Source organism: Talpa occidentalis, unplaced genomic scaffold (assembly GCF_014898055.3).
Source record: "Talpa occidentalis isolate TD23 unplaced genomic scaffold, MPIMG_talOcc4v2.1 talOcc4.11, whole genome shotgun sequence".
Lineage (NCBI taxonomy): Eukaryota > Metazoa > Chordata > Mammalia > Eulipotyphla > Talpidae > Talpa > Talpa occidentalis.
Window position 1 is genome coordinate 35409950 of NW_023601104.1, and position 27494 is coordinate 35437443.

Genomic DNA, 27494 nt, shown 5'->3' on the forward strand with positions numbered 1-27494 from the left:
TTCTTATTCTGGTGTTTTGATCCGTTTTTGAAAGACAGCATCCTGTCTGCAATAAGGAAATACCAGCTTGGAATTCTTACCTATTTGATTTGGCAGAAGGGAACAACTCTTCTTAGTGAGGATTCAAGAAGTAAAAACATGTGCTAGCAACTGAAAACCACCGCACAGATGATCTGATTAACCCCCTCATCCACATGGGGGAACTCAGGTCCGGAAGTGAGTAATGACCTGTTAGGGTCAAAGGGTAGGTGAGGTTGGGACTGCAGGGTCAAAATAAATACCCTGACTTCTCTCCACATCCCATCTCCTGTGGTCAAACCCAACTGGAAGTCAAAGGGCAAGGCTCCCTCCTGAGACAGAGCTGGACAAAGAAAGGCAGAGACTGGGTCTGGGAGGATGGACAGAGAATAGCCAGCACATGTACTGCATTGTGATGCGGAACACAGTGATGCAGCTCATTAGTACATTTCAGTATCTTATTAATCACAAGCGCATCTGCATATATTTGAAATAGTGTCTCTATCTGTGATACACATTATTACACAGTCAGCTGAAAACTCTAGGTGCAGTTCAGATCTCCTTACAGTGTTACCTGCAGTAACACAGTCACAGTTCAGGACTCTGCGGTCTTCTGCATGGAGATTTCTGCATAAAGAAGCAAACTCTTGCAGTGGGAAATGTCTCGTGCAATCAGGGTCTTTATTTACTAGTGCTGCTTTTTGAAAATAAAATCAACTATTTCTATTAGGAACATAGCTAATTACCGGAATTTTGAAAAAGAATTTTAATGATGAGACATCTCATCTGTGCCAACCCAGATCCTCTGGGCTTCAGCTATTTCAAGGATCTTGGCTCTGTTGTCCACACCTGTCCTCCTATGGACACAACCCAGAATCTCCTAGCTCTCATCTGCCACCCTGGGGTTTCCTGTTGACTCGGAGGGGCAACAGTCCCAAGAACTCTGAGGGTGCTCATGCATGTGCCATGAGAGAAGGTGGGGTGGTAGCATACCTGGGGGTGGGCCTCTGCTGGTGGGAGATGGGAACTACCCCAAGACACAGCCTTCTAGAAATAGGGTCCTGTGTGATCCCAGGGTTCATTGCACTGGACCCCAAGCAGAGGTCAACTTGGGAACACACTCTCTTCCATTTTCTGACCTTCCCTGCCTCACTCTTCATGTCCCTCCCTTCTGAGAAGTAGTGACTCCGCTTCAAGGAACCCAGGCTAAGATAAATACACGGACCACACCTTTTTGGTCTCCTTTTGAAATTCAGTTTTCAAAGGAGCTTATTAGGCAACAGTTAAATGAATATAGAGAACATTAAGTGAACCAATCAGTACCTAATATTATAAGTAACTGAGTACCTGTTTGATTCACACACAGGTAAGTGATGATCTATTTTAAGAACCAACAACCTTCGAGTGTAGGGTTCTGAATGGTATAGCCCTAATGCGACACCTTCTCGGCTCATCCTTTATCACAGGACATGTTTCTAACTTCTCACAGGATAGGAATGACTAGGATGCATTTTCCTGTTTTTCTAACTGAATGATCCTTCCCTGGGGAATAATCCAGAATAAGATGACAGTGTCAGAGCTTTGAGTGAGGATGTGGTCAGTGCAAGTGGATACACCTCCAGGTATGCATCAGACCCCAAATAACATTTAGCAGCTCTTTCAGCCTAGTGACAAATGGATTAGGGTACTGAGAATTCTGCTCTGGTTTGGATCCCTCCATTCTCTGCCCCAAGTCCCATGGGTAGTATTGGTTATGTGAGTTGTAGGTAACAGTGCCGGAGTCTGCATCTTAGGGGCTTCCCGGAGGTGCTGGTCTAAGTTGGTTGCTATTCTTGGGTGAAGAGCTTCCTAATGTCTTCTAAGTAGACTGTGTTCTTAAATCAACTAAAAGGGGTTTGCATTGTTAACATCTGTGAATGATACTGCCACTGGAAGTTGTATTCAAAGTCTCAAGTTTTCATTTGTATGACATTTAGATTTTTTTTCCTCTTCTTCACTGTCAGTGTCTCTTTGGGAACCTTCACAATTATCATCATATTGGGTTGCTTTTTAAACTGATTTTGTTTATAATAACATCTAGAATTGAAGCTGAAAGCATAGTGATTAGATTTCATTCAGTCTTTGATTACTCCAGAGTGGCAGTGATACACTATTGACTAGTGCTTAATTATAAAAAAAAAGTTGTTTAGATTATATTAATATCTGTTTTGACTATAACCCACAAGTTACCTTTGAATTTTTCATTACCTATAAAAACAACTTCAGATAAAGTTGTTGGTCCAAATAAGTGACCTTGTCATCACTGTAAAGGTGTCTTACTGCCAACTCCATTCAACGTACTTTTAATATGTATAATCATACTCTAGTTAATCTGTCTTGAAATTCTGGCTTCCTTTCTTTTCCTTTTTTAGAATTCACTTTTATGTATAAACACATGTATATAATTTAAAAATCAAATAGTCCTAAAAGACATAATGAAAAACAGTGTTCTCTCCAATCCTATCCATTCCCCAGAGGCCCCTCTCTTTAACTTCTTGAGTTGTTTCTTTTGGCATCTATCTCCACATTTCTAGACATTGTGAATTATTGATTTTGGATAGTGCTTCTTAACTTCTTGTAAGGTAACTGGATTGAGCACTCTTACAGAACCAACCACCCAGCTTCTCTTCTGTGTCCTGATTTTCCCCCATAGTTTTTTTTTTTTTTTAAGATTTATTTATTTATGCATACAAGAGCTGGGGCACAGGCCAGAGATGTGGGGGTGAGAGGATTCACCAGAGACAGAGTGGGGAGCAGAACAGGCAGACAGACCAAAATATACTACTGAGGAGAGCAGCAGGCAAGACAGGAGAGGTCTGCTTCGCCACGTGGGTCTCTCTCTGGCCAGCCGGGGATTGAACTTGTGCTGCAGAGGCTGTGGATTGCTTCACAGTGCGGTGCCCAACTCCCTGCGCCACCAGGGAGGCCCATTCCCCCATAGTTATAACTGAACTTTTTTTTTAAAGATTTATTTATACAAGAACTGGGGTACAGGCCAGATGCACGGGAGGGTGAGATGATTCACCAGAGACAGAGTGGGGAACAGAACAGGCAGACTGACGAAATACACTGCTGAGGGGAGAATTGGGCGAGACAGGAGAGGTCTGCTGTGCCTATATCTAAACTTTTATTTATTTATTTATATTATTGTGTCTGAAAATATGTTCACTACAGTTCTTTTCATATGTTACTACATTTCTTTCTATTTTTTTTAAAGATTTATTTATTTATGCATACAAGAGCTGGGGTACAGGCTAGAGATGCGGGGGTGGGGTAAGAGGATTCATCAGAGACAGAGCGGGGAACAGGACAGGTAGACTGATGAAATACACTGCTGAGGGGAGGCCAGCCAGGGATCAAATGCGTGCTGCAGAGGCTGCGGATTGCTTCATAGTGTGGTGCTTAACCCCTTGCGCCACCAGGGAGGCCCTACATTTCTTTCTAAATAATTCAATATATCTGTATTAGTTAGGGTTCTCCAGAAAACAAAACAAAAACAAACCAAAAGGAGGTACATAAAAAGATTTATTATAAGGAGTTGAATTACAATTATGGAGACTGGCAAGTCCTAAGATGTGCAGTTGGGAATCCCAGAGGAGTAGATGGTGTCATTTTAGTCCGAAAGCTGCAGGCTCACATCTCAGGAAGAGGTGATGTTCTCATTTGAGTCTGAAGACGGAAAAAACTGGTGTCCCAGCTCAAGGAAATCAGTTCCAAGTTCCTTCTACCTCTGGAGGGTTCCTTTTTGTTCTGTACAGGCTCCATTAGATGAGATAAGGGCAATCTGCATATTGCCAAAGGATAACCTGACTGAGTCCACCAATTCACATTTTAATCTCATCCAGGAACACCTTCAAAGAGCACTCAGAATGATGTTTGACCAAATACCTGAACTGAGTTGACACTTGAAATTAACACTCACGGGAGAAGTCCACCCATTCCCTGCTACATCCCCCACTCTGTGGTGGTGAGCCTGGCTGGGGACCTTCCTTTAGTGTGATGGCTTCTGACTGCCATATGCCCTATCTCTACTGCTGTCTTTTTTAAGATTTATTTATTTATACAAGCACTGGGTACAGTCAGAAGCGCGGGAGGGTGAGAGAATTCACCAGAGACAGAGCAGGGAGCAGAATAGGCAGACTGATGAAGTACACTGCTGAGGGGAAGAGCGGGCGTGGCAGGAGAGGTCTGTCACGCCATGTGGGACCCTCGTCGGTGGCCGGGGATTGAACCAGCGCTGCAGAGGCTGTGGGCAGCTTTGCAGCCCAGCGCTCAACCACTGCGCCACCAGGGGAGGCCCTTTGCTGCTGTCTTAGTTTACTCTCTTGATTAACTGAAGGTCATCCTCTAACAGCCTCCTAAGGAAGTATGCAAGGAAAAGCTTTTGTTTTTCTTTTTCACATATCTAAAAATGTGTTTATTCTGTTCCACACTTTGCTTACAATTAAACTAGTTTGAGAAATCAATGTTGGAAGTCATTTGTCTCTGAGATTTCTGAAGGTATTTCCACATTATTTCCCAGCATTCTGCTTGATAGAAGACCAAGGCTATTGTGATTCTCCTTGCTTTGTGTGTGACATGAATTCACCGCTGGACATCTCGAGGGTCTTCGCTTCATCTTTTGTGTCCTCATGCTTCTCACTCACTTGCCTTGGGGAGCGCCTTTGTGTACATGTTGTGCTGTGCATACCTCACCACAAACCCTTTTGGGCATTACTGGGTATTTTCTTTAAGTGTTTCTTTGATAAGTCTCTTTATGCTTTCTCTGGTCTTTATTTCTCCCCAGACTCCAATTTGAATGGTCTTGGATTTTCTTACCTTTCCTCTCCTACTTTCCATTGTTTTTGTTTTTGTTTCTACTTTCTGTGGAGTTTACTTGCTCTTTTTCTAGATTCTTTGCTGTACTTCAAATTTTTATCATCATTTCCTATGATATTGCTATCATTTCCAACAGTTCTTTCTTGTTTCCAGATCAGTTGTTGAATAGCGTGTCCTATTCTTGTTTCATGGATGCAATATCTTAACGTATTCATTCTCTAACATAAATTGGGTTTTAAAGTTCTTTTTCCCACACCTTCTTCCATCTCCAAATTATTTTCTGTTTGTTTTGACTCTGCCCTTCACACCCAAAGCTTTCCCCGAATATCTGTCGACCTTTACTTAGTATTCATGTTTGACAGTAAGGCACTGAAGACCAGATTGAATGTTGTACGTGCACGGGTGGGGTCCTTGGCTGATGTGCTTTGTTGGGGAGAACAGATTTTGAGCTGGCTGTTCAGTTGGAACATCACACACCAATGTCAGTACGTGGATGGCTTTCCTCTAGACTGTTCCTTTTCTTTAGAAAAGAATCCTTTCATCTCCTGCCTGGAGAGGTAGACTTGTGGCTGGTGTTCTAGGGGCCCCTTCCCCTCACCTCTGTTCTTCACCATGCCTATTTCCTGAGTCTGCAGCCCCTCCTCAATTCCTGCAAAAAATAAACTCTTGCCTGCTTGGAGTAGGAGATGGGAATGCAAAGAGGTCTGGCTGCGCCATGTGGGTGTGACTGTTTTCCATCATGTCCTGACCCCCATCTTTCATGGGATGTGTCCTCCAACTGGAGTTGTCAGGCCAGTTGGCTTTGCTCTCAGCAGTATCCTTCATGGTAAAGGGTTCTGCTTTGCAACTTATGCTCTCTTACCACACTTTACTCTGCTTTCCCTCAAGCTTGTTGAAACGTTTACTTGCTGACGAGTCATTTTTGTTGTTTTTGTCCTTGTAGGTTAAAATGATTTTAAGTAAGACCATTTTAGTAGGGTATATGGAGAAAGGGGAGGTAGAGGCAGGTAGTTGCTCCTCCCTGTTTAACTGGAAGTGAAAATCTTGGCTTTGCCCTCAGGCCTGAGAGGTATGTGTGGAGCACACCTCCTCCTAGGGGCTGCGGAGGGGCGGGAAGGGTGGGGTGCTATGTCGGGGATCCTTCCTGCAGGAGTCCCTGGGCAGGGCCATCTGCAGCCTGGGTGCCGAGTTTGCACCATTTCCCCATTTAGACACTTGTCCTCCAGCCTCTGCTCTCCTCTTTATTTTTCCTGCCTTAGTCTTTTCCCCCTTCTACCTCCTTCTGTTCTCATTTACCCTCTTCTGCCACTGCTTCAAGTTACATTTTCAACAAGTCTTTAACACCTCTCTGAACTAAATGCTCTCACATTAAGCTTTCTTCCTCGCAGCCTGGGCCTACTCTGCTGTCATGAGCCATAGGCTTCTGTTTCTTTTGTCTTCTTGTCTGTCCCAAGTGACCTTTTACAAAGAATGCCTGTTTAGTCACTGTCTAATTCAGTTACCAGGAGCTAATTCATGAATGACACAAACAGGTTCCTCCAAGGGGTCAGATTTCTCTTGGAACTAGTAAAACAAACAGAACGTGGTCTGAGCCGGCAGAGCTGGTGGGACCCTTCACACCGTCCCTTTCTGTCACGTTGATTTTCTTGCCTGATCACACAGGCTGAGGACAGGATCCACTTAGATGGGTTCAGTTTAGGAGGCATCGTGTTTACATTCCTCCTTCTAAGAAAGCATCTTGGCCTACAATACCCGCCCCGGCCCCCAACCTCCAGGCTGCATGTCTTTCTGAAGTGTCGTAGCTGCTGTGACTCTCTTGATAACTCATTCCTCTGGGTCTCCAATGCCTGCATCCACATCAGGGCTCTATGATTAGTCTATAATGTAAACTCTTGGCCCCAAACGTATGGCCCGAGTTTATCCAAGACCCAAACAATTACTAAACATTCCTCTTAGATAGAAGACAGATTTCTTTCCCTTGGCAACGATTTTCTTCTGAGATACATTACAGGATGTTTTACATTCTCTTGGTCTTGTAATAACACCACACCCAATCCAATATTTGATGCACTGGTGGCCACTTAGGTTATTTTTTTAGGTATATTTTGTTCTCCATCTGAGTTCTCATATCTCTAAAGACATGTGGTCCCGCCTTCCCCTTTCCAGAGTTTTATGACACCTGGGAACTGGGATCAAAACCAGGACTGAGACCTCCGTCAGGGTGGGGTAGTGGTGGTGCCTGCGTCAGGGAACCTTGAAAAGGCATCTGAGTGCCCTAAAGGCTGGAAGGGATGTGCTAGTGGTGGCGACTAGATAAGCACATTTGGCTGGACATCTGTGCCCTTCAGCCAGGCAGGAAGGAAATCATCTGGAATCATTTCTTGCCTGGATTACTCAATGTCTTCCTTACCTGTGTCACGGTGATCTGGCAGTGAGATGTTATCGGGCCTGTTTACTGATGGGTGAACAAAATGAGACTCAGGGAGATGGAGTGACCTGCCCTGAACTCTCAGAACCAGAATTTGCACTCAGCCCTCCTGACTCCAAGTCTGTGATCCTTCCACGGCCTCCAGCTGCTTCCTGAACCCCTTTCCTAAATTGTTTAAGCAAAACAAGCCAACTTCCTGCTATTGGAGGAGTAAAAGGATTTAGTGGGGACTGACTCATTGAGACTGGCCGTCCCCTTTGCTTGATTTCACCAAGTCATCCCTGACCTCTGTTTCCTTTTGTAGAGAGATGGATCAGAGGCTTTCTGGCTCTGTATAAACTCACTCTGTGACCCTGGATGAATCATTTCCCTCTCTGGATTTCAGTTTCCTCGTTGTAAAATAAGTATATTGGAATTCAGTGCCTCTTTAATCTGCTCATGCATCAAAATCACCAAGGGAGCAATTGTTCAAAGAAATAGCTTTTCTGAGTCATAGTTTGCATATCATACAATTCACCTACTTCAAGTGTACAATTCAATGATTTTTTTAAAAAAGATTTATTTATTTATTTATACAAGCACTGGGTACAGTCAGAAGCATGGGAGGGTGAGAGAGTTCACCAGAGCCAGAGCGGAGAGCAGAACAGGCAGACTGACGAAGTACACTGCTGAGAGGAGCAGCGGGCGGCAGGAGAGGTCTGCGCGCCATGTGGGACCCTCGCCCGGCAGCTGGGGATCGAACCAGCATTGCAGAAGCTGCGGGCAGCTTCGCAGCCCAGCGCTCAACCGCTGTACCACCAGGGGAGGCCCTACAATTCAATGATTTTTAGTAAATTTGCCAACTTATAGAATATCTACCATAAATCAGTATTAGAACAATAATATCCCTTGTGCTATGTTAATACCCATTCTCACTCTCTGTCCCCAAGAATCAGTAATCTATATACTTTCTATCCTTGAGATTTACCTTTTCCAGATAGTTCATGTAAATAGAATCATACAAAATGTAGTCTCTTACATCTGGCTGTGACCGTGTCAGTAATGTAATATAGTTCTTTGCAATATAATGTCTTTGAGGTTCACAACTGTTGTAGTTGTAGCAATAGTTTGTGCCTTTTTATTACACAATAGTATTCTATCATACAGAAATGACACATTTAGTCTGTCTTCATCAGCTCATGGGCATTTGGTCCGGCTGGTGATGAACTTAGCAGACGATAAATAATGTTGCCAAGAGCATTCATAACAAGTTTTTGTAGGGACCTTTGTTTTTATTTCCTTTGGGAATACATAGAAGTGGAATAGCTAGGTCATATGATAATTCTATGTTTAACTTATTAGGAAACCACCAAACTGTGCTCCAAAATGTTCCATTTTACATTCCGATCGATAGTGTATGAAGGTTCCCCTGGGTAGCATTTTAAAAATTCTCCTTTCTGGGTCTTAGTCCCCAGAGATCTGGAGTGGGGCTCAGGAATTTGCATTTAACAAGCTTCCCAGATGATTCAGCTCCATCTGGTTGGTGGATATGTCTGGAACCACTAAGACCAGGTGACCTCTGAAGCCTCCACAACGCAGTGTCTCTATTTGCACCTTGAGGACAAGATGCATATCCCTGCCAAGTCTTTCTTGGTGTTTGTCTTTGGATCAGAGAAGCAGTTATGCAGAGCGAGGCTGAGGGAGCTGGCCAAGCAGCATGCATAAATCTGTGTAGCACCTGTCCTGCATTATCCTAATTCAGGCCAAAGCTTTGTGTCCCTGGCTTCATAGATATAAAATTTTATCACAGGTTTTTATGTGTTATCACACTGTAAAAGTGTCATAAAATCAAGGGCCCAGTTTTCAATGTGTCTAAAAGTGTTCTATTCCTTGAAGTCATAATCTTAGATGTTGCCATTTTGGTAACTTCTTGAAAATCCCCATCCCAAACCTGACATTTAATAGCTGAGGCTAATTCCTTAATGGCACAGAGCCTCTCTTCCCTTATCTGCAAAATGGGATTAATGTTATCAACATCATGGAATCTCTTGTGAAGATTAAATGAGATAACATATGTAATGTAAATGGAATGAAGTTTAGTACTCTTTTCTTCTTGCTACTTCTGCTGTGCCCTCTTCCTTTATTATACATATTTTTCCTGTGCTTGTGGGCCATTTGTGTATCTTCCATTATTTTTTAAAAATTTCATTTTGTTGTAGTAAGAACATTTAACTAGATCTACCTTCTTAACAAGTTTTAGGTATGTAATACAGTATTGTTAATTACAGTGACAATGTCGTATAGCAGATCTCTAGAACTTACTCATCTTGGGGAGACTTTATGTCCATTGATCAGCAACTTCCTGTTTCTTCCTACACCCCATTCCCTGGAAATCAACATTCTATTCACTGTCTCCTGTGGATCCCCAAATTATGGAATACAACCTATGAAGCTACTGGCAGCCACTACAGCAAGAGTTCGATCCCCGGCTAGGGAGCTACCCACATGGCGCAGCAGACCTCTCCTGACTCACCCACTGCTCCCCTCAGCAGTGTATTTCACAATCTGCCTGTCCTGCTCCCCACTCTGTCTTTGGTGAATCCTCTCCCCCCGCCACCCCCCACCTCTGGCCTGGTCCCCAGCTCTTGCATGCATAAATAAATAAATCTTAAGAAAAATAAATAAAAAATACATTTAAAACAAAGCAAAACAAACAAACAAACAAAACAACATCTTCCCAATTAGTCCGACTCCCAGCTTCTGAAAACATAGCCAGGGGAATCTTTTTGCTCTGAGATTTTACTGTTGTCCAAAACAATAACTGTTTAATTGGCTAAATTTCTTTAGGGACATAAGAATTTGCTAAAGGAGGAGGTAAGATCTAGGCAGAACTTTATTTAAAATATCCTTTGCCTTTGCTGCAAGACAGGCGAAACTTCTCTACCCTGAGGTCTTTCCAAATAACAAAACATTTCTTTTATTAAAGATTGGGTTTATTTTATTGTTGCTTTTGTTTGTATGGTTTTAAATAGAAATAGGGACTAAAGGTTTAAGAGAAAGCTCTGCTTCCATTACTCATAAATAACTGTTGTTATTATTCTATTTAATTTCTTAACAAACACTGAATCATTGTACACACAGTGCTGCTTAGCTTGTCCTCCTGCAATTAAAAATATATTATCAACAGTTTTTAGGTCAACAAAGAGAAACTGAGGTCCAGATAGTGCTCCAAGTAGCCCATTTAATGGATGGGCCATGAGACATTTTATCTATCACCTCTGATGGCTGTCTAGGTGGTTTGTGAGATATTATTGAAAACAATGCTTCACTAAACATCTTTGAACACAGACTTATGTATATTAGGATAAGTCTTCTTTTCCATCTTTGCTATTCTAAAAAACAGCATCTCTGAATTTCTTTTTGAGTGTCTATCTAGCTCTCTTGGCCATTTATGTTTCTATTTCTATTTTTATAAGTGTCTCATTTATGTTTTTTTCTATTTGCAGCTTCCTTTTAGATTTCTACAAACATTTTATTTATCCTCATTCTGGGGGGTAAGGTAGGGGAGAGAAGGCTCCATTTGAACTCGTTTATTTGGCTCTGAATTCTAGCCCATCCTAAATATAACAGAACTTTGCAATCAATTTCCCCAGGATTTTTAAAACTACTGGAGCCTGGGTTATAATCCTAGACATTGATCTTGTTGGTGGGGGCAGGAACACTGCATTATTTAGCTCACTGACCATGCTTGTGTGTGCTTGAATGGATATATATTTCCTTCCACTATATTTTTATGATTTTACTCAGAGCATCTATATATCTTTTATTCTTTCTTTAAAAACTTTCATATTTTGTCATGAGCAATTTTCCAAATTGCCTCTTTGTTTACTAACCATCATTTTAGTCTACACAATTCCATTTTGAGCTTATTGACAAAAAGCTGTTTTAAAATGTTTTATTTATTTGCATATTTTTGAAATAATATTGCATTATAACATTATATAAGTTTCAGATGTCCATTGTTGATACTTAACATGTGTATATACTACATTAAGTTCACTGCCAAAAATCCAAACCTATCCTTCACCATGAAATTGACCCCTTTTCACCCAATTTACCCACCTCTCTTCTCCCACCCTTCTGTTAACCACTAATTGGCCTTACAGTCCAAAAGTTTACTTTTGTTTCATTTAGTTCATATGTCTGGTTTTCTCTCTATACATCACATATGAGTGAAATCATATGGTGTTTGTCTTTCTTTGTCTCACTTATTTCACTAAACATTATTCCCTCACTAGGACCATTCATGTTGTTGCAAATGGCAGGATTTCATCTTTTTTCATAGCTGAATAATGTTCCATTGTATATTTGTACCATATTTTCTTTTATCCACTCATCAGTTGATGGACACATAGGTTGTAAACAGTGTTGCAATAAACATGGGGATGCACTTATCTCTTTGATTTCATGTTTTTGCATTTTTTGATGTACTTTTAAAGTATTTTTCTGATAAGTTCCAACTGAAATGTATGGAGTTAATATTTTTAATATTTTGAGGAATCTCCACACGCTTTCCATAAGGACTACACCATCTTACATTACCACCAACAGAGTATAAAGCTTGCCTTCTCTCCACATCCTCTCCAACACTTGTTTCTTGTCTTTTGGACACTAGCCATTCTTACAGGTGTGTGTTGATATCTCATTGTATTGATTTTCATTTCTCTAATATTAAAAAATGATAAACATCTTTTCATGTGCCTGTTCAACATCTTTACGTCTTCTTTGGAGAAGTGTCTTTTCAGGCCCTCTGTCCATTATTTTTAACTGGTCATTTGTTTTTTTATTGTTGAGTTTTATGAGTTCTTTGTAGATCTTGGATTTTAGCCCATTGTGAGATGTATGATGTGCAAATATCTTCTATTCATTTGGATGTTTTTCTTTTTGATGTAAGTTTATTTTGCTGTGCAAAAGCTTTTTAGTTTAATGTAGTCCATTGTTTATTTTTGCTTTTATTTGTTTCTCTTGCTATTGAAGTTGAGTCCCCAAACACGTTTCTGAGGCTGATGTCAAGAAGCTATGTTTTCTATGTTTTCTTCTATGTACTTTATGGTTTCAGATCTTACATCCAAGTCTTTATCCATTTTGAATTAATTTTCCTGTATGGTATGATCTAGTTTCATTCTTTTACATGTGGCTGTCCAGTTTTTCCAACACAGTTTGTTGAGACTTTCCTTGCTCCATTGAACTCTTGGCTTCTTTGTCATCGATTAATTGTCCATAGAAGTATGGGTTTATTTCTGAGATTTTAATTCTGTTCCACTGATCTGTGTGTCTATTTTATTACAATACCACACTGTTTCAATTATTTGCATTTTGTAGTATAGTTTCTGGTCAGGGAAGTGATGCTTCCATTTTTGTTTTTTTCTCAAGAATATTTTTTTGCAATTAGGACTCTTTTGGTATTCCAAATAAGTGTAATGATTTTTCATTCTATTTCTATGAGGAATGTCATTGAGATTTTAATAGGATTGCACTGAATCTGTATATTTCTTTAGGTAATACAACCATTTAACAATGTAAATTCTTTTTTTTAAGGTATATTTATTTATTTATACAAGAACCGGGGTACTGACTAGATGCGTGGGAGGGTGAGAGGATTCACCAGAGACAAAGCGGGGAACAGAACAGGCAGACTGACGAAATACACTGCTGAGGGGAGCAGCAGGCAAGACAGGAGAGGTCAGCCGCGCCATGTGGGACCCTCCCTGGCTGGCCGGGATGGAACCAGCGCTGCAGAGGCTGCAGACAGCTTCATAGCGCAGCGCTCAACCGCCTGCGCCACCAGGAGAGGCCCAACAATGTAAATTCTTCTAATCCATGAGCATGAAATACCTTTCATCTCTTTATGTCCTTTTCTGTTTATTTCAATAATGTCAAAGTTTTCAGTATACAGCCCTTTCACCACTTTGGTTAAATTTATTCCAAGGTATTTAATTTTTTTAATGTGATTGTAAATGGGATAATTTTTCTGATTTCTCTTTCTGCTAATTCATTATTTGCATATAGAACACAAAGATTTTTGTTTATTAATTTCATAGTCTGCCCATTTATTGTATTTGTTTATTATTGCTAATAGCTTTTTATAGAGTACGTGATTTTTTTATGTATATTGTCATGTCATCTGCAAATAGTGATAGTTTAACTTCTTTATTTTCAACTTGGACACATTTTATATCTTTCTCTTACCTAATTGCTCTATCTAGGATTTCCAGTGCTATTTTGAGCAGTAACGACAAGAATGGACATCTCTGTCTTTTTCCTGATCGTAGAGGAAAAGCTTTCAGTTTTCACATTTAGTGTAATGGTAGCTGTGGATTTGGCATAGATGGCCTTTATTATGTCAAAGCATATTCCTTTTGTATGTATTTATTAAGAGTTTTTATCAAATGCTTTCTCTGCATCAACTGATATGATCATATGATTTTTTTTTCTTTCCTTTCATTGATGTGATGAACTATCCTTGCTTCCCTGGAATAAATCCTGTGTGGCTACTTTTAATGTGTTGTTCAATTCAGTTCACTAAGATTTTGTTGAGGAATTTTCTATCTGTGTTCATAATGAATATTGTTCTGCAGTTTTCTTTATTTGTGATCTCATTATCTGTTTTTGTTATCAGTGTAACAGTACCTAATAAAATGTTTTTGGAAGCATTCTTCAAAGTTTTGGAAGCGTTTGAAAAGGATAGATATTAATTCATCTTTGAAGCTTTGGTAGAACTCACTGGTGAAACAACCTGTTCCTGGGCTTTTTATTTTGGGGAGATTTTGATTACTGTTTTAATTTCCTTGCTTGTAATTGATTTGTTCAGGTTTTCTATTTCTTTCTGATTCAGTCTCATAAGATTGTATACTTCTAAAAATTAGTCCATTTCTTCTAGGTTATCCAATTTATTACCATAAAGATATTAATAGTAGTCTCTTACGATCCTCTGTACTACTTTCTTTCCTTTAGCTTTCTTTAAAAAAAAATAGTAATAACATTAGTTTGCAACATTATACAGGTTTTAAATATACAGTTATTTATCAATATGTGTAAATACTACATCATACTCATCACTAAAAGCCTAGTTTACATCCACTATCATCCAATTATACATTGACCTTTTTATCCAATTTGCCCTCCCCTTTTCCCCTTCTCTTCTGGTAACCATTATTTTGTTCTTGTAAGCTGGAGATTGTTTCTGTTTTACTTGTTTATTTTGTCTCTTCGTCTACCACGTGTGAGTGAAGTCACATGGTATTTGTCTTTCTTCATCTGACTTATTTCATTTAACAGAATCCCCTCTAGGTTCATTCACATCATTGCAAAGGGCAGAGTTTCATCTTTATGTATATCTTAACTTAGGTAACATTACTTTGTAACACTGTATGTGATCAAGAAATATAGGACCCCACCTCTTTAGGGGGGGTACAAATATCTTCTATTCAGGGGTGTGCTACCACACCCACCTGCAAGGCACCCATCGTCCACTGAGCCCCCCCCCCCAATCTTTCCTCGCTACCTTTCCCTCTCTGGTAACCTCAGTTTTACAGATCTTCTGCATTTCTAAGATGAATGTTGGAACTTCTCTTTTGTTTCTGATTCTATTTTTCAGATTTTTCTCCCCTTTTTTCTTAGTGAACCCACCTAGAGGTTTGTCTATTTTGTTTATTTTTTCAAAGCACCAGTTTTTGGTTTTAATCTTTGATAGTGTCTTTTTTATTTCTATTTCATTTATTTCTGACCTTAATTTTTTTATTTCCTTCCTTCTACTGGATTTTGGTCTCGTTTGGTCTTTTTCTAGTTGTTAGGATGTAGGGTTAGATAATTATATGAGAACTTTCTTGTTTCTTGATGCAGGCCTGTGTTGCTATTTACTTTCCTCTTAGCACTGCAAAAATATGAAATACCTCATGAATTTGTTTGTCATCCTGGTACATCCATGCCATGCTACATTCTCTGTATCATTCCAATTTTAGTATATGTGCTACCAAAGAGAGCACAAAATCTAAACTCGTTCTTAGACACAATAGTTTATTTAAAATTTATCCTAGAACAAAGATTTTAGTTTATTTTGCTAAAGAAGCGTCTGGGTATAATGGATGCCAACAATGACTCTGGTTTTAGAGTGGATTTGACTTACCTACTGTGTAACTGTATGACCTTGAACAAGCAGTTTAACCTCTGGACCTCATTTTCCCCATCTGTAAAATGAAAAAGCTCACACACCTACCTCATATGGTTGTTGTGAGTACTAAAAGAATGAGTATATATAAATCGTTTAGATTATGTTTGTCTGTTACAAGTAAGTAATCAATGAGTGGTATAAAGCATCTTTGTGAATATCTCTTAAAGCACCCTATTACATATGATCCCATTATAAGTAACATGATCCCATTATAAGTCCTTTGTAATATGTACTAATGTCTAGAGGGCTCACATTCCGTTTATTACTCTACCTTTTCCAAGATTGCCCTTGCTGTTCTGGGCTGTCCTTTTCCCAGTGATTTTGTGCTTTCTTTTGAGAAGTAATTTAAGATCTCACTTTTGTTTATTTATTTTTGCGTACAAGAACTGGGGTACAGACCAGAGGTGCGGGGGGTAAGAGGATTCACCAGAGACAGAGTGGGGAGCAGAACAGGAGATCTACTGAAATACACTGCTGAGGGGATCAGTGGGCAAGTCAGCAGAAGTCTGCGGTGCCATGTGGGTAACTCCCTGGCCAGGGATGGATCGAACTCGTGCTGCAGTGGCTGCAGATAGCTTCATAGGTTGTGCCTTAACCCCTTGTGCCACCAGGGAGGGCCTAAGATCTCTTTTTATAATGATTTTCTCTGGGCTACCTGAAGACCTCTGCCAGTACCTTGAGATTCAAGTTACAATTCAGAGTTTTTCATTTGAGTGTGTGCCTCAGCTTAGTTGAGCTTATATCCTGACTGGATGACAGCATCCGCTCTTCCAGCCAGTGGTGCTTGTGGGGAGGGAAGGAAACACCACCCAGTCTTTCAGTACATGACACTGGAAAGGCTGGGTACCTCCATTCACTCCTGCACAGTTTGGGTTAGTTGGCTTCAGCCTCTGTCTGAGTTTATGGTCAGACAAGAACTGGAGAGTCCCCCTATGGAGCAATGTTTGAGTTGGTTTATTTGAGGTACATTTCTGAAGACTGAGTTTCAAAGTAGATTCAGACCCAGAAAAGCTCTCCCGCTATAACAAGTAAGCCACCATGTATGATTGTCTAAGTATTCTTTCCCTGGTATGGTTTCAATCTTAGTTTAGTGGGATTCCTGGTGCCCAGAGCTACGCAGGGATTTTTGCATCCCACGTTGGAGAAGCCACCAGAAGTGGTAGAGGCTGGGGTAGGCAGAGCAGAGCTGAGACCCAAATAGAGAAACCAAAGTTTGATGAGCCTAAGAGTGAAGACCAGAACCAAAGGAACCCGCTGCAGGCTTTGAAGCCAGGGCACAACTGGAAGTGCCAAAGTTTGGGAGATGAGTAGAGTAGTTGAATGGCAAATTCCATCCAACAGAGAGGTGCTGGGCTGCTGCTTAGAGCAGGCCTCGTCTCTGCCTTGGTATGTGGGGTAGGAGTACCCACAAAAGGACCTGCACATCTAAGACCCAAGTGGAATGATTTGTCCCGAGGGCATGAGTTAAGGCATGGGGGATGAAGATTTGGGACTGCTATTTCCAAGAATGTTTTACCCACTCTTATCCCAGGGTACGTCCCTTCCTTGGACCAGCTGGAAACCTGCTTGACTGGTGGAAAATAGCACTTAGGATGGGTCAGCCATTCCCCTCAGCTGTTTGGGAGCATACCCATATCCTCTCCTTCCAACACCGTGGCTAAGCCTTCTGGCTCTTCATTCAACCCTCTCCCCAACTGCTCCGCACTGGGCAGTGCTCAGGAGGCCTCCTGTGAGACCTTAGCTCAGTCCCCAGAAATGGCAGTGGCATTTGGAGAATGCTGCATTCGGCACTAGGACTCTTCCTCCCAGTGTGAGTTGTGTACTTCTCACATTCTTACATGTTCTGATTCTTAACTCCCACACCTAGGAGTTGACTCTGAGTCTGCAGCTCTGGGAGAAACACTGGACTCTGTTTACATCTGGATTCTGGCAGTTACCACATCTGGGTGTCGCTAGCTCTGGGCACCTGTGCTGTCCCTGTGTTTGGTGGAGCAGTGGGTAAACCTCAAGCCAGGCCCACATAGTCTCAGATTCAGAAAATGTAGGGGCAGGGAGGATTTTACAAATCCAAAGCAGTTATTATTGTCTGCTTTGATTAAAGGGGAAAGGTTAATGGGGAGACAAATGACAAATGGTCTCTAAAGTTGAAAAGAATAATATGATTTGTGTTAGTTTATAAACATGGAATGCATACAAGTCATTTTGAGGATAGATGAAGTTTCTGCTTGTTTGTTTTTGGTTTTGTAGGAACAACCAGGGCTGTGAGCCTGATAGAATTTGGTATTGGATCTTGCGTGTGTCGCCTGTTCCAAAATCTTCCTTTTCAGGTTTTTCCCTATTCCCTATTATTATAGATACTCCTTCACTGGAGTGCTGCATTTAGTACCATTTATCTTGGTGAACTTCCTCATAAATGGGTACTTGAGGTCCCTAGGGAGCATATTTTACTGGTATTTTCTGGTATTCTAGGTTAATCCTAACTGGACATTGTGACTCTGAAGTAGTTTACTACAAGGAATGTTACTGGAGAGCAGCTCCAGGAAAACGCAGGTCCTTTTGCAGTTGTGGGTATACTTTCCTGACCCTTTTGAGTTGCTCCTTACACTTGAAACCTTGGATTGCTCCACTTTGATTCAAAGATCCCTTTGCCTGGCAAAGCAGGCCTGTGCTTCCTCCTCCCTGGTCCTGGTTGTGACCACCAAGATCAGATGGCTGAAGTAGAGGGTCATGTCCCCAAGGAAGAATTCTTAGGGTAAGAGCAGAGCTGGTAATGTTACCCCCATCTGTGTAAAGGATGCCTCCTGAGGTGGCCAGATCATCCAAGGAACCTCTTAGGAGGTGAACTGGCTCTGGGAGACAACCCCGAAGGACTGTATAAAAAAAAGGCCTGGATCTCTTGCTCTGTGAATTGTGAGGAAGCCTGGCCCGTTGCTGTGACTGGGGGTGCCTCGGGCCATCTGTTTGGTCTACCACCAGGTGAGCAGTGATGGGGAAGAGGGAGTCCTGGGCATCTCAGGGCTTGCATGGAGCCTTGACAATTGTTACTTCAGATCCTAAATCTTCCTGAATGGGATTAGGAGAGATGTCACTTATCCTAAAATTGGCCACATAGAAAATAGTGGTTCTATTCCCAGTGTATTGTAAGGTAATGATTCTATTTCTTCTATTTCCAGGATAATTATACGACTTTATCCTGCACATTTAAATATATATTTGTCAGTAAATTTTTTCAGTTTTATCAACCCATATTCTCTTTCTTCCTTTCTGTTTCTCTCCCAATTTGAGGATTAGATCACTGTTTCCCCTTGGGAAACACATGAGAATTACCTAAGACCCTGGAAATTATTTTCTAAGAATTCAGGTGCTGATAATTTGGAAGATGCCTAGAGCAGTTTCCAATGTCTCCAGACTTGTCCATGGTCAAATGTAGTCCATGGAAGAGATCCCTGTGAAAAATAAGTAAGCAAAATGCAGATTTGTCCCATCTCAGCTAATTAGCCTCCCTAGCAGATTTGTAGATTTATGCAAAAAAAGTGGTAGAATAGAAGAGATCATTAATCATCCTGGCATTGTGATCTCATGTTGTTATGAAATAAATATGTGTGCTAAAAGGATCCAGATGCTGTCAAAAGCATGCATCCAATAAAGGCTATTTTCTCTCCTTGGTCAGGGCAGTATGCACACCAGGCTTGTTTGTAACACCTCTCTTTCATCAGTTGCATGTGCTTCTACACATATTCTTTTCACCTCTTTCCCCAACTGCTCTGCTGCTGGTGAAAGGTGTGTAAGTACTTCCCTTTTTTTTTAAGATTTATTTTATTTATGCACACAAGAGCTAGGGTGCAGGCCAGAGGTGAAGGGGAGGTGAGAGGCTTCACCAGAGACAGAGTGGGGAACAGAACACATGGATCTACTGAAATATACTGCTGAGTGGAGCAGCGGGCGAAACAGGCGAGGTCTGCTGCGCCATGTGGGTCATCTCCCTGACCAGGGATTGAACTTATGCTGCAGTGCCTGTGGATAGCTTCATAGTGCTTAACCCCCTTTACCACCAGGGAGACCCTGGTAAGTCCTTTTTGATAGAGATTGTGGGGAAACCTTAAGGAGTTAAGGCCTTTCCCCAGAGTTGATGGGGGTTAAGGGCATGAAAATCATATGGCTCATCTTCTACCAGCCTAGAACAAGACGTTGTTCTCTATGCATCTTCTCACCCTATACACCAAAGCACAAATTCCAGCCCAAGATATCACCAGTTCCTACAGGACAGGCTTGAGTGTGAGAGGACCCCTGCCATCTGCCATGTGATAGGAAGTAATAAGAAGGTGGGGACATATTCAGCTACCATCCAATACCAGATTCGCACTATGGGTGAGATGTCATCTCAAGGCCGGAATCTGCTGCAGGGATAGAAAGCAGAGAGGACCCATTGTGAGAGAAGATGGAGCTCATAGTGAGTTGAGGGCATTGGTTAACATGGATTTGGGGCCATTGGAACACATTTAGGTTCCAATCTTGTAACTGTTAAGGTACTCTGCCTCTCTGAGATTGTTTCTTTTGGTGACTCTGGGTTGCTGGAGGATTAATAAGGTAATTACTATAACCTGCCCATTTCCCAGGATACACCTAAGATGTGGTAGCTAGTATTACCCTCATTAACAAAACCACCACAGGTGAAAAATGAGGTTGTCCAGGAGAAGCAGACAAGTAGAGGAGAACTGCTTACTGTGCTAGCACAGGAATACCTACACGTGCCACTAAGCGTGGGCCCTGTTTGGTAGGAAAGGCCTCTCCTCACAGCCAGTTCTAAATCGGTCCTTCTGGAGTTCCCAGTCACTGCCATGCTGGGTGTCCAAGTTTCTCTGGGTCCTGGAGCTGGCCTGGTCACAACCACCACTGTGTGGCTGACTGAAGTATCCATTTTCCATCATCGCACACATCAACACCTGCTGTGCTCTCCTTCATAGATCATTCTTTGGAGCTAGCAGTCGGAGGTGCAAGCATTTCTTAGATTTCTTGGATTTCTAAATTGGCCTCATGTTCAGCTCTAGAAGGATACTCAGGCGCCATCCAGAATTTTCTCCTGATGCTCTCTCTATATCTTAGTCATCCTTCAGACCCCCCCGACTCCTGGGGAAACCATTATTCCTTCTGAGTTTTGGGACAAACTTGGCCTGCTTTGTTTCTTGGGAATTCTCTGGGATTTGGTCTGAGAATTGCAGTTCTTGACTGGGATCCCTTTTTCACTACCGAGCTGTTAAGTTTGGCTGAGAAAATGTGCTCAGATCGTCTTCTACTCGGTCTTTTCCGTTGCCATCTTGCCTGAGTGATAGCTTGGCCATGGGGTCTGTGTGTCAGGTTCTATCTTTCCCTCATAGGAGTTAGTATTTTACTAAGTTTCTACATCTGTGTGATTTATTTGCATGTTCAATACACTGGATATGCCAGCATTCTGAACCTCTAACTATGTCAGGAGTCCCAAGATTTGATGATTTGCTAGATGGCCTCACGGACTCAGGAAAACTGTTATATGCACAATTACTTATGATAGTGAGAGGCTAAAGGTTAAAATTAGCAAAGGAAGGGCCTCCCTGGTGGCGCAGCTGTTGAGTGCTGGGTTGCGAAGGTGCCCACAGCCTCTGCAGCGCCGGTTCGATCCCCGGCTGCTCCCTGGCCACCAGAGGAGGGTCCCACGTGGCGCGCAGACCTCTCCTGCCTCCCGCTGCTCCCCTCAGCAGTGTGCTTCGGTCCTTCTGCCTGCTGTGCTCCCCGCTCTGGCTCTGGTGAATTCTCTCACCCTCCCACGCTTCTGACTGTACCCAGTGCTTGTATAAATAAATAATAAATAAATAAATAAATAAATAAATAAATAAATAAATAAATAAATAAGTCTTTAAAAAAAATCACTTAAAAAAAATTAGCAAAGGGAAAAAATGCATGGGTTGATAAACCAGTATTCCAGATATTGCTTGGAGTGGTGCAATTAAGTGGATGCACTTAATTGTCCCAGCAATAATGTGACAATTTATAGGAAGAGTTGTTGACCAAGGAAACACCCTGAGTCTTGGAATCCAGGGTTTTATTGGGGTGCAGGCCTACAGCACCTGAGTGGCTGTCCTCAGTTACTTAGACTGTGTGGTGACTATTGCATGTCATAATGTAAGTGCCAAGCCAGTTATTACAGCATTTTTATTAAAAGCTTGTTCTACCACTGAATTTGAGCAGAGGGAGACTAAGAGAGCTTAATGTGTTGATGTCTGTCTCATGTTTCTCTTTTCTTGATTGGAAGGCACACATCCAAAGAATAGACACTCATCCCGTTGTTTCAGGGCATGTTCTCCCTGGGGTGCAGCTGGAGATAATTCATACTCCCGGGATTTAAGTCCTTGCGATTCCAGGCAGACAACTGCCTTCTAATAATGTGGTCCTTCTTGGATTAAGAAACAAAACCCAACCTTTTGCTGTCTCCAGGAAACACATTTAGCTACAAAAGATAAAAATAGGCTCAAAGTCAAAGGATGGAAAACAATCCTACAAGCAAATGGGCCAAAAAAGAAAGCAGGAACAGCTATACTTATATCAGATAAAACAGACTTCAAACTCAAAAAAATAAAAAGAGACCCCAATGGTCACTACATTATGATTAAGGGGATAATACTTCAAGAAGAAATAACACTCATTAACATATACTCACCAAACGAAAGAGCACCAAAATATATCAGACAACTGTTGTCCTCTCTGAAAACAGACATCAGAGAAAACACATATGTAGTGGGGAGACTTCAACACACCACTATCAACAATGGATAGATCAACAAGACAAAAAATAAGTAAAGAAACTAAAGCTCTAAATAAGGACCTAGAGCATTTGGGCTTAACAGACATCTATAGAACACTAAACCCCAAAAAAACGGAGTACACATTTTTCTCAAGCGCACACGGATCATTCTCCAGGATCGATCACATACTGGGGCACAAGACAAACATCAACAGATACACCAAGATTGAAATCATACCAACCATCTTTTCTGACCACGAAGGCATCAAACTAGAAATAAATCATAAAAAGAAGGCAAGGAACTATCCTACCTCATGGAGATTAAAAGCCACACTACTGGAAGACCACTGGACTAACGAGGAGATCAAAGAAGAAATTAAAAATTCTTTGAATTGAATGACAAGGAGGACACCAATATCCTAAATGTATGGGATGCAGCAAAAGCAGTAATAAGAGGAAAATATATAGCAATAGAAGCTCACATCAAAAAACAAGAAAGAACTCAAAGAAACAACCTAATCTCGAAGCTCAAAGATCTAGAAAAAGAACAACAAAAAAACCCCAGAACCAGTAGAAGAAAAGAAATAATAAAAACCAAAGCAGAAATAAATGAAATTGAAACTAAAAAAACAATCCAAAAGATCAATGAAACAAGAGCTGGTTCTTTGAAAAAATATAAAATAGACAAACCCCTAGCCAGGCTCACAAAGGAAAAAAGGGAGAAAGCACAAATACACAGAATCATAAATGAAAGAGGAGAAATCACAACGGACACAGCAGAAATCAAAAGAATAATCAGTAACTACTATGAACAGTTATATGGAAACAAGTTCAACAATCTAGAGGAGATGGACAAATTCCTACAACTCTACAATCACCCAAAGCTAGATAAAGAAGAAATAGAACACCTAAACAGACCAATTACAAGCAGCGAAATTGAAATGTAATTAAAAACCTCCCCAAAAACAAAAGCCCAGGACCTGATGGATTTACAAATGAATTCTACCAAACATTCAGAGACGAATTAGTGCCTATCCTTCACAAACTCTTCCAAAAAATTGAGAAGGAAGGGACAATACCAAACACGTTCTATGAAGCCAATATTACACTAATACCAAAACCGAATAAGGACAACACAAAAAAGGAAAACTATAGGCCAATCTCCCTAATGAACACTGATGCAAAAATCCTCAATAAAATTTTAGCTATCAGAATCCAACAATGTATCCATAAGATAATTCACCACGACCAAGTTGGATTCATTCCAGGGGCACAAGGATGGTTTAACATCCGAAAATCAATCAACGTTATCCAACACATCAACAAAAAGAAATATAAAAACATATGATAATATCAATAGATGCTGAGAAAGCTTTCGACAAAGTGCAACACCCATTCATGATAAAAGCCCTTGAAATTCTTGGGATACAAGGAACATACCTCAACATCATAAAGGCCATCTATGACAAGCCAACAGCCAGTATCATTCTCAATGGTGAAAAGCTGAAAGCAATTCCATTAAGATCTGGAACAAGACAAGGATGTCCACTCTCACCACTGCTTTTCAATATAATACTGGAAGTCCTAGCCAGAGCAATAAGACAAGAGAAAGACATCCAAGGAATCCAAATAGGAAAAGAAGAAGTCAAACTATCACTATTTGCAGATGATATGATAATATACATAGAGAACCCCAAATCTCCACAGAAAACTAATTCAACTCATCAATCATTCAGTAAAGTGGCAGGATACAAAATCAACACGCAAAAGTCAGTAGCCTTCCTATACACAAACAATAAATCTGAAGAAGAAGAAATCAAAAAAACCACCCCTTTTATTATCGAAACAAAAAAAATCAAATATTTGGGAATAAATCTAACAAAAGAGGTAAAGGACCTATACAAAGAAAACTATAAAACACTGTTAAAAGAAATAGAGAAGACACAAAGAAATGGAAAGACATCCCCTGCTCATGGATTGGAAGAATAAACATTATTAAAATGGCCATCCTACCAAAAGCAATATACAGATTCAATGCTATTCCAATCAAAATCTCAATGGCATTCTTCAAAGAAATAGAACAATTATTGATGAAATTCATATGGAATCACCAAAAACCCCGAATAGCCAAAGCTCTACTGAAAAAAAAGAAGGAAATGGAGGCATCACACTCCCAGACTTCAAACTATACTACAAAGCCATAATCATCAAAACTGCATGGTATTGGAACAAGAACAGACATACAGACCAATGGAATCGAATAGAAAATCCAGAAATAAACCCACAGATTTATGGTCAACTAATCTTTGACAAAGGAGCAAAGACTATGCATTGGAGCAAAGAAAGTTTGTTCAATAAATGGTGCTGGGAAACTGGGTCGCTACATGCAAAAGAATGAAGCTTGACCACTACCTCACACCATACACAAAAATCAACTCAAAATGGATTAAAGAACTAGACATAAGACCTGAAACCATAAAATACATAGAAGGAAATATAGGCGAAACACTACGGGATTTGCACATCAAAGACATCTTTACAGACACATCACCCAAAGCAGTGATAGTGAAGAGAAAGATAAACAGCTGGGACTACATCAAATTAAAGAGCTTCTGCACAGCAAAAGAGACAATAACAAAAACAAAGAGAAACCCCACCAACTGGGAGAACATTTTTGCACCCAACACTAATGATAAAGGACTGATCACAAAAATCTGCAAAGAGCTGATGAGACTCAGCAACAACAAAGAAAATAATCCAGTCAAAAATGGGCAGAAGAGCTAAAAGAAACTTCTCTGAAGAGGAAATGCAAATGGCCAACAGACATATGAAAAAATGTTCAACATCACTTGTAATCAGGGAAATGCAAATCAAAACTACCATGAGATACCATCTCACACCAGTGAGAATGGCACATATTAAAAAAACTAGCAACAACAAATGTTGGCGAGGATGTGGAGAAAAAGGAACTCTTGTGCACTGTTGGTGGGAGTGCAAACTGGTCCAACCACTATGGAGAGCTGTGTGGAGATTTCTGGACCTACTAAACATAGAGCTTCCATATGATCCAGCAATTCCACTCCTAGGTATTTATCCAAAGGACACAGAAACATCAATTCCAAAGAGCACCTGCACTCCTATGTTTATAGCAGCACTGTTTACAATAGCTAAGCTTTGGAAACAACCCAAATGCCCAAAATAGATGACTGGATCAAGAAGATGTGGTACATATATACCATGGAATATTACTCAGCATTCAAAAAAGATAAACACATGCAATTTGCAGCAACATGGATGGCACTGGAAGGGATCATGCTCAGCGAAATAAGCCAAAAAGAAAAAGAAAAATACCGGATGGTCTCACTCATAGCAGGAATCTAGAAAACTTAAATAAGGGACCAGGAAAATGAATATAAGAAAGTGAAAATCAAAATCAACAAAAAACTATGAACCAGAGACACTTTTTGGGGGGTGGGGGCGTTAGGGGAAGGATTGGGTCAGAATGGGGCGTTTGCAATTGTATGGGGGAATATAAAAATAAAACTTAATATTTAAAAAAAAAAAAAAAAAAAAATAATGTGGTCCTTCTTGATACTTATGAATTGCTTGCTTTTCACAGACTACCTTAAAAAATAGATTTAACCAAGTCTTTCTTGCCAAGTCTTGGCAAACTTTATATTTTAAGGAAACTTCTGATTAATGCTAATCTTACTGAACCAATCTGTGCTCAGGAAGACTTTACATATAATAGTAGAAATAGTAGTAGTTACATATAATAGTACAAATAATAGTAGAAATAGTAGTAGAAATAGATAGTTACAGGATCTATCATTTACTGAGCAATTAGTATGTGTCTGCATGGTACAAAGTGCTTTACATGGATTATCTTCTTTAATTTTCAAAACAAAACTATGATGTAGATATTATCTTTATTCTTAGAAAGAAAGGAAGTGTAGAGAGCTGAAATGACAGCTAGTAAGTAGCAGAACTGGTGTTATTCTAAAGCTGCACTGCCCCAAGTTTTGGGGACACACTCGTTTTTGTCTTGTAATTTGGCAACTGCATGTAAAAGGCTTACCTGGTAGTAGTGATCTGGAATTTTTTATGCTTTTCTTTTATATTGTTATTTCAACTTCAAATGTGACACTTTGGTGGCAGCAGTTTCTCCATTTTTTTGATAACTGGTTTTGAAAATAATTAAGACTTCCTTTGGTACCTTGTGCAGCCCTATTGTAATAAATTCATTTTCTAAGTAAAAAAAATTTCAATGTAGAGGAAAATATAGAAAATAATAAAACACAGTAGACTCATCACTAATATTGAATGCATGCTACCATTTGCCTTAGTTGATACAAATTTTTAAAGATACAGAAATAACTTAAAACCATGTAATCATTTCATCTCATTTCCTAACCTCCTTAGTAGAATTTTCTATATTAAAGACAATGAATATCATCCCCACATCTATTTATGGTTTATGTCTTATATGATACCTTTTGCAACTTTCAGTTGAAATTTTTCTTTGTAAATACATGCAAATCTAAATCATTTCTGCATATAATACTTCAGTGTAAGAGCACTTCACAATTTTCGCTATTTATTTCCACATTAATGGACATTTAGACTGTTTTCAATTAGCTCCATAGATCATACGCCCTATGTTCATGAGTGAAATGAACACACAGTAATCTGTTGTCAGTTTCATGTATTGCAGATGACTTCTTCTAAACCAATGGGCAGCAAACTCTTCCTGCAAAGGGCCAGATAGTTAACATTTCAGGTGCTGTGGCCCATGGTGTCTGTTGCAACTATTCAGCTCTGTCAGTATAACATGAATGCAGTCATAAACAATACCTAGACAAATGGGCATGGCTGTGTGCCAATGAAACTTAATTTACAAAAAACAGGCAGAAGACCAGATTATGGCCCCCCGGCCACAGTCTATTGACCCTTGTCGTAGACTATTGCTAAGAAACTCTGTTATCTGAATTTGTATCTAAACATAACCAGCTTTTCCCAATCTTTTCCTTTTTGTTTGTACTTTTATATCCTTTTCAAATATTCTTCCCTACTGTTTATGTTAAAAGCTTTTTCCTATTTATACCTCTAAAAGTTTTAAAGCTTTGCTTTTTACCATTATGTTTTTAGTCTACCTGGAATTTTTGTGTGTTGTGAACTATGAATCTAACATGAATTCCCCTCCCACT

At 40.3% G+C, this 27494-nt stretch overlaps 1 protein-coding gene and 1 non-coding gene across 4 annotated transcripts in view; one reads left to right on the forward strand and one right to left on the reverse strand.

The window, feature by feature from the left end:
- The window catches only part of THSD4 (thrombospondin type 1 domain containing 4), a 594279-nt gene that overhangs the window by 144593 nt on the left and 422192 nt on the right, over positions 1-27494 (forward strand). The window lies entirely within an intron of this gene.
- Positions 15220-15327, reverse strand: LOC119239593 (U6 spliceosomal RNA). The gene has a single exon (XR_005123879.1). It is a non-coding gene; the product is annotated as a U6 spliceosomal RNA (small nuclear RNA).